This window comes from Barbatula barbatula (genome assembly GCF_947034865.1).
Source record: "Barbatula barbatula genome assembly, chromosome: 6".
Classification (NCBI taxonomy): Eukaryota; Metazoa; Chordata; class Actinopteri; order Cypriniformes; family Nemacheilidae; genus Barbatula; species Barbatula barbatula.
Genome location: NC_136765.1, coordinates 7942406 through 7952966, shown reverse-complemented (window position 1 = coordinate 7952966; position 10561 = coordinate 7942406).

The following is a 10561-nucleotide window of genomic DNA, read 5'->3' as shown; positions in this document are numbered from 1 at the left end:
TAAGGAAAATAGTTCACCCAAAAATGAAAATTCTGTCCTCATTTACTCACCCTCAGCTTGTATACATTTTTTGGTTCTCCAAAACAAAAAGGAAGATCATTGGAAGAGCATCAGTAACCAAACAGGTCACATTCCCCATTGCCTCCCATTGTATTTATTTTACCAACTGTGGCAGTAAATGGGGGACAAGATAGGCTCGGTTACTGACATTCTTCCAAATATCTTCCTTTGTGTTTAACAGAACAATGGTATACAAGTTCAGAACAATCTCAGTGTAAGTAAATCATTACAGAATTTTTCATTTTTGGGTGAATTATCACTTATATATCTTTAACTGGATTGTGTCTGCTTAGCTTCCTTGGCTTCATTATGTCCCCTTAACTTCCTCAAAATCTCCTTTGCTGTGTCAGCAGAGCGATCCCATGTCCATACTTAAGTGAGGATTTAATTGATAGGATTCAGTAGAGGCATGCTTGGAGGAATTGGTTCTGTTTATTTTAAATTGGTTTTGGTTAAAATTGTTTATTTGAGCCCATCAACAGCAAGCTCACTCTACTTTGTTTGCCATTTCAAGCACAATCATTCCAATCGCCATATGTATTTGCTCCCCGAAGACCACAGAGATGCGTGGCCCTGAAATTGGAACAGCAAACAGTATGAGCTTCCCGGAGTGTCCTCCAGTGCTAAAACTAACATTGCAGGGTAATTATCATGGATTTTTACAGCATGCTGAGCACATTTGTCCTAAAGGGGAATCTGTCAGCATTTCTGCAGATGGAATTTGTATTTTATTAGCTCTCAGTAAAATTGCCCTCTACAACAGGAGGATTAAAACAATCATCCAATTTTATAGATGGAGAAATAGATCATAATAAAACGAATGCATGAGCAGAGATGCAGAAATAGACGGGGACAGAGGGACAGAACTCCCATGACAGGTTTAGAAACGAGCTGATATTTACATAAAGAATTGGGTGTAATTTCAGTCAAAAAATCCTTTGTTGCAGAATGATAGAAAAATGATTCACTTCGTCTCTGAAAGAAAATTTACAACTCTAAAGGTTGCCAATTTTGAACCGTACAGATGGCATTTGGTAAATGGCAAAAGATGGTCCAATTCATTTCTCACATCACATGCACTGCAAATTCAATTTGAATAACAGATTTATGGCAACAGATGTGTGTGGACGATAGATGCATTTGCTGATCATAATTCTTTCCCCAGTTATTTGCACAATGGCGTGATCTCAAATTATGGTTATTTTTAACAGTATTGTCCATAATATTAGTCTTATCAGGTTTCTTTTAAAAACATTTGGCCACGGGTCACAATAACACAACCCTGATTAAAAGAACAAACACGCACAAACACAATCAAGTGCATATAAAGAAAGACAAATAAAAGAGGTTGACAAGACAATATTTTGAAGTTGGCTGGCCCAGCGTTGATCTTTGAAGGCCTTTTAGTTTGAGTTCATATGCAGTTTGAAGAAAGAATTTAGTTTTACTCTATACAGTATATGTCCTAACTGTTGCTAAGGTGCTCTGAATGGTTGTAGGGGAGACTTGGCTACTATTAAGTAGATCACCTCTGGAGGCTTATATGATGTGTGCATTAGTAAGTTATACACAGAGATAATTAGTGTTACTATGTATGCTTAAGTGTACTGTGAGTGGTTTTCCAAAGGGTTGAATGGTTACTAGCAGTTGTGGTGGCTCTCCCTTTAACTGTATCGCGTTCACAATTCATCACAATTGGTGCATTTCTTAGGATAATACACAACATTTCTTGCGGCCCCTCCTTCACAACCACATCAATCGCATCATCTTTAGTGTTGGCAACGCACCAGCGAGGAGTTAGTCCTGTCAGTGACTGAAAGAGTCCCGCTGAAGCTGTCGGGTAATATTGATCAAACTTCTCAATTTTAGTCAAAGCTAGTTTAAAGGACTCTCACCGGCAGTGGCTACTCACATCTGTTCTGGGCTTCCGGCTCGAGAGAGATTGACACTAATTTCAGAGGTTCTCATGCGCTCCTTTATCTCTTTATGATATTGCAGTGCATCACAGATCTTTGATATCGGTCACAACTTTTAATACTAGCTTTCTTTAAATGACACACGATTAAATGAAACAAACACTTCCAGGCAATGGTGTGGCCACACCTTCCATGAGTTTACATCTTGGCCCCTCACCACCCAGAGCTCCATATTTCCCTAGGGGGACCTGTGCAACATCTACCATAATAGGCAGAAACAGATTCTGGCAACTAGAGTTCAGGGAAAATACTGGATAGAGACAAAATGGGGATAATGAGTTTGCAAGACATCTGAACAATGAAAGGTCACTGGTTCATCATCCTTCATGAAGAGCATTATAGAATTGGGATTTCTCCAAATAAGGAACAATATAGTTTATAGGTAATGTGCTAACGTGATTAAATAGGTTTCTTGCATTTGTTGTTTTGTTTTTAAAGTTTTTCTTTAGTACCTTCTAATTAGATCACATTACTTTTACAATAAAGCTTAGCATATCCCCTAGACAAATAAATAAATATACAAAAGTAAATAAATACAGCACAGTTTTACAAATATGTATCCTGTACTGCACCTATGTGCCACATTACTGTTTTTCCCAAGGGTGTTCCCTAAACATTGTTTTCTAATTAAATCAGGGCTGCACAGTGGACCTCACAATAAACCTTTAATTTAATTTGGCCATAATTAACAGACCTGCCACATGAACCGACCATTAGATGCTGGATTATGTCTCAACAAGGAAACAGAAGGACTCTGTAATGATAGCTTTTTGTATGAACTTTCCCCCTAATGGAACACACGGAAAACCGTATCTGACAGTTACATTCACAGCCATCAGAATATGTTTCCCCTGTTATGATGACAAATTGAAGGGTAAAAATTTAACGGCTATGATGATGTTCCCTATTGGTCTGATCAGGTTTTTGTTCAAGCTTCGCCAGCCTGCTAGTCTGTTTTTTCCTTTACAGAACATAAAGGAACATTATCTGACAGTAACATTTTAGTAACATGACAGTTATCAGTATGCATTTCCCCTGATTTTTGGAAAAAAAATGAAGAGAGCAGGAGGAGAATTTCAGACTTTGTCTTGGGTCAAAAGTCACCAGTTTACATATATGACTGTAAAACTAAATAACTAAAAGAACATGAAGATGAAACGTGTTAAAATGAGGTCATGCTACCCGTTATTTTATTGATAATTTCATGCTGCCTTGAAAAGGTCAGTTACAGTTTTACAAGTAAAATAAAAGAATAATGCAAAACAAACACACTGTATTTTACAGAACTAATCCACACCAACAACGTGATAAACACAATTTATTTTTATTAGTAATTTAAAACATACTTGCTGGATCAGCTCAATTTATTGACCCGATTACTTTTCTACAATGCAGATCAATAAAGTTTCCATCTCTTGTGTTTTAAACCTTTAAAAATGTTGGAGGAAATTAAATGACAAGCCCTGCAGGATCAATAAACACACAGTTTTCCACTGTTCACTCATCGGCTTGGATCTGTCCTGCTGTGCTGGGCGCAGAGCTGAACCGCTCACATGTATAATGAGCAAGACTTTTTCTAGGTTGTTAAATCCAGAAGCACCATTTTAGATAGAGAAAGCTCTGACCAAATTTTCTGCTTAATTAAATTTAACATCCACCAATCCTCACATGATTGAAAAAAGAAGCAAAAACGCTCGTGAAAGTTTACTGGGTGATATCCCTGCCCATAGAGGCAAACGCTACAGTCTATACCTATTACACCCTCCTTGTTGAATTATAGAGATCTACTGTTTTCAACACCTGTGTTCAGACAACATGAAAAAAAATATTGATTCGGTTTAATGGCAATTGAGTAGGCAGGTGGGTGATTTTGATTAAACTCAGATTTCGTTGAAATGTCATCCAATAAGATTACGAAATTTCCCTCAAGCTAAAGAAACATTATTACAACCCAATTGCAGTGAGAGTTAATTCCCGCAGCAATTGAAAGGCTTTCCAATGTATGAGCCACTTGAAAGAAAACGAGGTTTGAGTGTTTTTGTCGTATATCTTATTTGTCGTCCATTTAGGATTCATTGATCAAAGCAAAACCAGCATATGATGGCTGGAGTAATTACATTTATTTGATTCATCACTTTTAACAAGGTTTTCTCTAGTAAAACATTACCCAGCTGAAAGCAATACTGTTTGTGTCACTCAGCTTAGACGTTTATTCTTCTCCTCTGAGGACTGGTAAGGTTTGGAATCTAAAAATATCAGGTGCTTAACATGAACTACAAAAAATACACACTCATAAAAAATAAAACCATACACAAAGGCAATTATACCAGAGATCTATTTTATACCAACTTATTATTAATACCAAGTCATTGACTTGACTGGCTGACTGAGCAGCGAGCACCAAAGTCTCTCTTTGATTTCAGATACAGATCTTGGTACTTGACTGGAATGCACAAGCAAAAATGTGAAACAATCATAAATTGATCCAGAACAGTCCATCTGTGTAAGCCTGTGGCTACTGTGAAAACGTTCTTTGATATGGCAAAAGATGGAACATACAACATGATACACACATAGTTCTCAGAGTCCTCCAAAATCTCGTGGGGTAGGAAGGAACCCTTTGAAATGAACTCATCACATAGATTTTACATTTGAAACATGGTAGTGCAGTGTTGTGCTTTGGGGTTACATGTTTACAACAAGGACTGAAGAAATCATTGAGATAGAAGGGAACATTGATGGATGCAGAAACTCCTGGACGAAAAGTCTACAGGGACCAAGTAGTGCTTTATGTTCCAGCAGAGCAGTGACATTCAGAAGTCAGTATGATGTGGCTTAAAATCTGAAAGGTTAATGTCTTAGTTGTCCAGTCTTGAGCACTGTGGTGAGGAAGGCGGGACGAGAGCCGGGAGGCGGGGCCGGTGGCGTGAGTGTTTGTTGGAATCAGCTGTGCGCACACCGGTCCTGCATATCTCACGGAGGAGATCGAGAGCTTAAGAGGATTATTGACGAGAGAGGACCGGGCCCGGACATGTGTTAAGTTTGTATAGATGTTCGTGTGGTCATTTACTTCTGTGTTATTGTTTGTTTATTATGATTAAAGTTTGTTATACGTTCAGCGGTCCCGCCTCCTTCCTACCCTCTTATGGATCTTTATCACAAGCACATTTGAAACCCATTTATAAAATGCAATTTTGCTAAGAAAAACAGGGAAAATGACAGCAAACATACATAAGCTGCTTACAAATATGGTGTTAGGCTACCTTCAGGGATTGAACTTATTTTCTGTCATTTTATTTTTAATGCATTCAGTGAAATGTCTGATAAGGGGATAAAATCTTCAATGTAATCTTCAATGTGAGTCACGCTTTTAGGTTTGAACATAATAAAAAGTCAGAGGGGATGACTACTTTTTATACTCAGTACATTAAACTAGAAATTAGGGATGTAGGGGTTGGGTTTAACTAAAAATTTGAATAGCAATAATAGTGATGACCCATAAAATGTAATATAATTTTATGTCAAAAGCCGTGAAGTGGCAAAGTGTCCATATTAGCAAACATTTCACCAGCGTCCATGGTTTAGAGATGAATAAAAGATGGTGGTTGGATAAACTTAGTCTCTTAGTCTTTAAGGCTTAAGCCATGCTTACAATCGTGCTGTTCAAGGAACACTCTGCATACAAAAATAAACAGTAAACATGTGCTAAAAATAAACAAAATGTGGTTGGGACAAAGTCCATCAAATGCTAAACGTCAACAAATGCACATTTACAAACCCTACATATGTACGATGATAAATGCGTACTTACATATTTGATAGGAAGAACAAATTATTTCTCAAATGAAGGCATCCACAAACCACAAAATCCATATGCTTAGTAAGTACCTTACTTCCTGCCTAATGCTTCTTGTCTGCCAGACTACAGAGCACCCCCTAATAACAGAGTTAATTATAACACCAAAGCCTACAGGTGAAAATGTGACTGTAAACTGCTCCACACCCCTACCCTTAATAAAAAGACTGTACCATGAAATTTCTTGAGGTTTTCAACATGATAAGTATCACATTGGCTTGGGTTGTCAAGCATTTCCACTTAAATGAACCCTTTTCATAATTTTAGCAGGGCCTCCCCATCATGGGGCTAACTTGGCCATGAAATAATCTGCAGCTCGTGACAGAGGGTGAGTAAGGACCCAAACCAAGTCTCCTTCATCAAAGGCTTCAAGCCTCCAACATTTTCATACAGTCATATGTATTAAATGCATAAATCGGCTTCAATCCAATGCATCTTGTTGCGCAAGGTACAGGATTAATAGAAAGAGCTTTGCGAAGTTAACATGTAATTAACGCAATGTTTGGCTTTTAGAACATTATTTATTGTAATACAATAAAACAATTTATACCATGGTATGTTTAAATACTCGATTCTGATTGGCTGTAGGGATTACCTTACATTATCGCTTACTTGTATTTACTGTGAAAAGTCTTCAGCGAGGATCGAAATAAATGAATAAATAAAATTTGTTTTTTTCTTGTGAAGGAGATAGTCGCCATATTAAATTGATGGACCTTCAGATTAAATATATATAAAAGCACAGACAGTGCATATGTACTGTATATATGCAGCATGCAGTATATAAAAATGCAGTCTGTCCTGCCATTTGCAAATTTGTGGTATTTCAGTCTCTTAAGACCCCAGTTTGTACTAAAACAATATTATATAAGGGAACTAAAGATTATGCAGTCATGATCATGTCAATGAGCATTGTATGTGTCTTTCAGTCTTGACTAATGTCATAGACTGCATAATAAGCCACTGAGGCCTTGATTTTCTGAAATAAATGATAATCTTTCCCAGTAATACCAATTTGTATTAGTTATAATATTAAGCAGAAAGGAATTGAATCGATAAGGAAGCTGAATAAAAAAACAGAAACATGCTATGCCCATGCACATTTGATTTTTAATCTCCACAATAATAGGCAGGCATAAGTGTCATCTTTTACCAACAATAAGAGATGTTAGGTCAGTAGACAATAAAATTGTTTAAAATCTCCAATATTTTTAAAACAAAATCTCTAGATTTCTTCCTTATATTGTCAAGGTCAATGCATTGAAGTTTTGGCTTTTTTGCATGTTGGAGTCGATGGGTGATGAGATCTGTTTGTTTACTGACATTCTTCCAAATATCTTCCTTGGAACAACCTGATTGTGAGTAAATTATTACAGAATCTTCATTTTTGGGTAAACTATCCCATTGAGAGGGATAGTTAGTGGAGCTAGTTTGTTAATATGATAAGTTATATGATCTGATATTAGACCTTAATACTGTATGTGGATACACTGTAAAACTTTGTTGTAGGTTTTCCAGTAACTTACTGTCGATTACATTACTTTGCTATTAGTGCTGTTTTCAATTTGAGTTAAACTTGACTTTAGCCAAAATTAAAACACTTTGACTTTTAGATTCAAAATGTGCAAGACGAGACTGGTCTCATTGTTGGCGTTATCACAGCAACACTTCAAAAAAATGACTTATTTACTATTAAAACTATTTAAATTACGTACTTTTACATAACAGGAAAAGTGACCTAAGATATTTGGTCTTGTTTAATGACAGAAAATATAAGAACTAAGTTTATGTTTAAAACTAATTTGTAAATTAAATATACAGTAAGTTACTGGCAAATCTGCAGCAACGTTTTACAGTGTATGTTATGAGATGCTCAATGACCATGATAATTCGACACAAATACCCTCATTAGTAAGTAACGCTTTCAAAGATGCATTCACCGTTTGCCAGTAAATGACAATATGTGATGAAAGGAACTCGGCTGGGTTGAATTTGTTGAATTTGGTCTTTATACTATAAATGCACCTGTATATCCTGGCAGACTCCTCTTCGGAATCATTACAGAGGTCCTTTCTGTAAATCCACAAATTGCTACAAATCCAGCCTTTTATATCGACATCATTATTTTTCCACTTGGTCAGTTTTACAGCACAGAATCTGAAATGCTGGGTCAGTCCACCTGCAAAATGACGCAAATGAATGAAGGATGCGGGAATTATTAAAACAGGAGAATGTGAACAAAGCTGCAGGTGTTTTTTTTGTTAAAGTTCATAAGAGATCAAAGACTTAAGAATTAAGGTCACATCAAAACAAATGAGTTCTAATAGTTAAATAACATGCATTGGCCGTCCATTAATGGGCCAATTGATTCTTATTTACTTGTTCTTATAGCAAAACATATTAGCTTTGGTTTATTTTTATTTGCTTATTTAAGTATAGTGTTTGTATAGTGTTTGTCAAATATCAAAGTTGCAAAGCAAGTAAAAACGAAATAAATAAATAATAATTCTAAGTTTTCACTTCTTCACATCTTAATGTTTCTCAATATTGTGCAAACTTTTAAGGCACTATAAGTTAATGCATCAGCTAATATGACAATGAACAATCCTTTTACTGCATTTATTTATATGAATTCATGTTTATTTCAGCATTTACTAATAAAATCAAATGTTGTCACTTTTAACATTAGTTAATGCACCATGAACTAACACGAACAACTGTATGGACAGGAACTAACATTAAGAAGCATTCATAAATGCTGAAAAACTAAATTGTTTAATGTTAGCTAATGCATTTTCTAATGTTAACTAATAGCACCTTATTGTGAAGTGATACCGCAAAATCTTTTGTAAATGTGTGACAACTATAAATTGATCCTTACTGTTCTAACATGAAACTGTGTTACTGCCTCTACATTAGCACATAATCTTCTTACACTGCAGGCTCTGTATAAGTGTAAGTGCTCTGTGACTAAGTTTTGCGCATCTCAAGCAGCTATGCCAAAAAGTATTTTTCTGTCAAGCAGCTCAACATTGCGTTAATCGGATTACTTTTCCAAGTAATCCAAGCGTGTAGTTCACATAAGCGGCCTAATGATTTCATGCAGTTTGGGCTGCCTGTGAAAGAATGAAAAGACAAGAAAAGCACCAGGTGTCAGACAATAATGATTTTGCATCTGATATAGTCATATGGGGAAACGGATTCGTTTTTGCTACCATTTACTTCCGGTGATTGATGATATGCGTGACATGAGATGACTGATGCTGGAGGACCCTCGTGTTCCACTTTGTTGATTTGGAAGTCCCGGAGACAGACCTGATGGAGACACCACACAGTGGTAGAAAAGAAAAATTCATAAGAAAATAACAATTACAAATGATTTTTAATTCTCACATGTGATTCCTTTATAGAGTTTTAGAAGAGATCGCCCAATGTATCTTCAGGTTGCGCTCTAAACGTGCTGAACCAGTGGTGTAAAATACTGTGCTTATGTATCTTTTTGGCTACACTGAATATTAAGGTTGTTTGCAACTTTTACTCTTTACTTAACTACATTTTTGAATAAGTATGTATTTACTCCACTGCATTTGTAATGACTTAATGCAGTTACATTTTGCTTGGCACCTAACTTTATCTGCAGCAGTTAAGTTCTGGACAGATGAAGCAATATAACCATTTACAGGGCATTGAAGGTACTATATCTTGTGCATATCGTGTGTCGTGATCTTAAATAATATGTTTCCTTTTATTGTTTATTTTGTATTTGTTAATTTACGTGTGACTTTTATGATATCCACCAGAGGGCGCCAGAGTTCAGGAAATCGGTTACTGCAAGTATTGACTGAAGCCAAAGCATTTCAAATGTGAAAACAGACGTGAAACATCCAGGTAAGTCACAATATTTCTTAAGAAATTTAAATTTAAGAACTTAATTTGGAAATTGTTTGCTAAACACAGATTTGTACAGATTTAAATGACTATCATTTGAAGGTTTGACTGCAAAGACAAAGGCAAAACCAATCTAAGGATGAACCATCATTATAAGGGTACATTTAATGAAACAAATCAAAAACAATAAGATAAGTCAAATAGATGAGTTCCAAAATGAGATATATTTTATTGTATTTTACTAGAGCTAAAACATCTACTCTGAATATACATTACTCACACTACATAGACTGTCTGTAACCAAGCACACACAATTATCTAGCCCTCAGTTAAAGTGCTTCTGTGTCAGGACCATTGTTCGTGTGGACAGTCCTGTGCTCAGTGTGGGGCTGAGTAACATTTGCCCATGGCCATTCTAGTGGCGACCCTGAGTACAGTACATCCCCAGTGCCAAACAATATTAAGTGTTTAGAAATGATAGCCTTAATAGCTTGACAACAGCAAGCTCAAACGTTCTGCCTAGAAATCTAAAAGTTCACACAAGGCAAACATAACAGAAACTACAGTATAAATAGGCTAAACCAAACGGTTGGAATGCCTTTCTAAAGCATGTAAATATTAGAGACTATTTAAAATGAAGGGGACCATTAAAATGTAAATAATGGCTCACACAGAGTAAGTGTGTTATGCGCCAACAAATGTAATGTACTCTTCAACAGAATTTACACAATTGACATTACAAATGAGTTCGTTTACGTAGTTGACCAAACTATTTTTATTG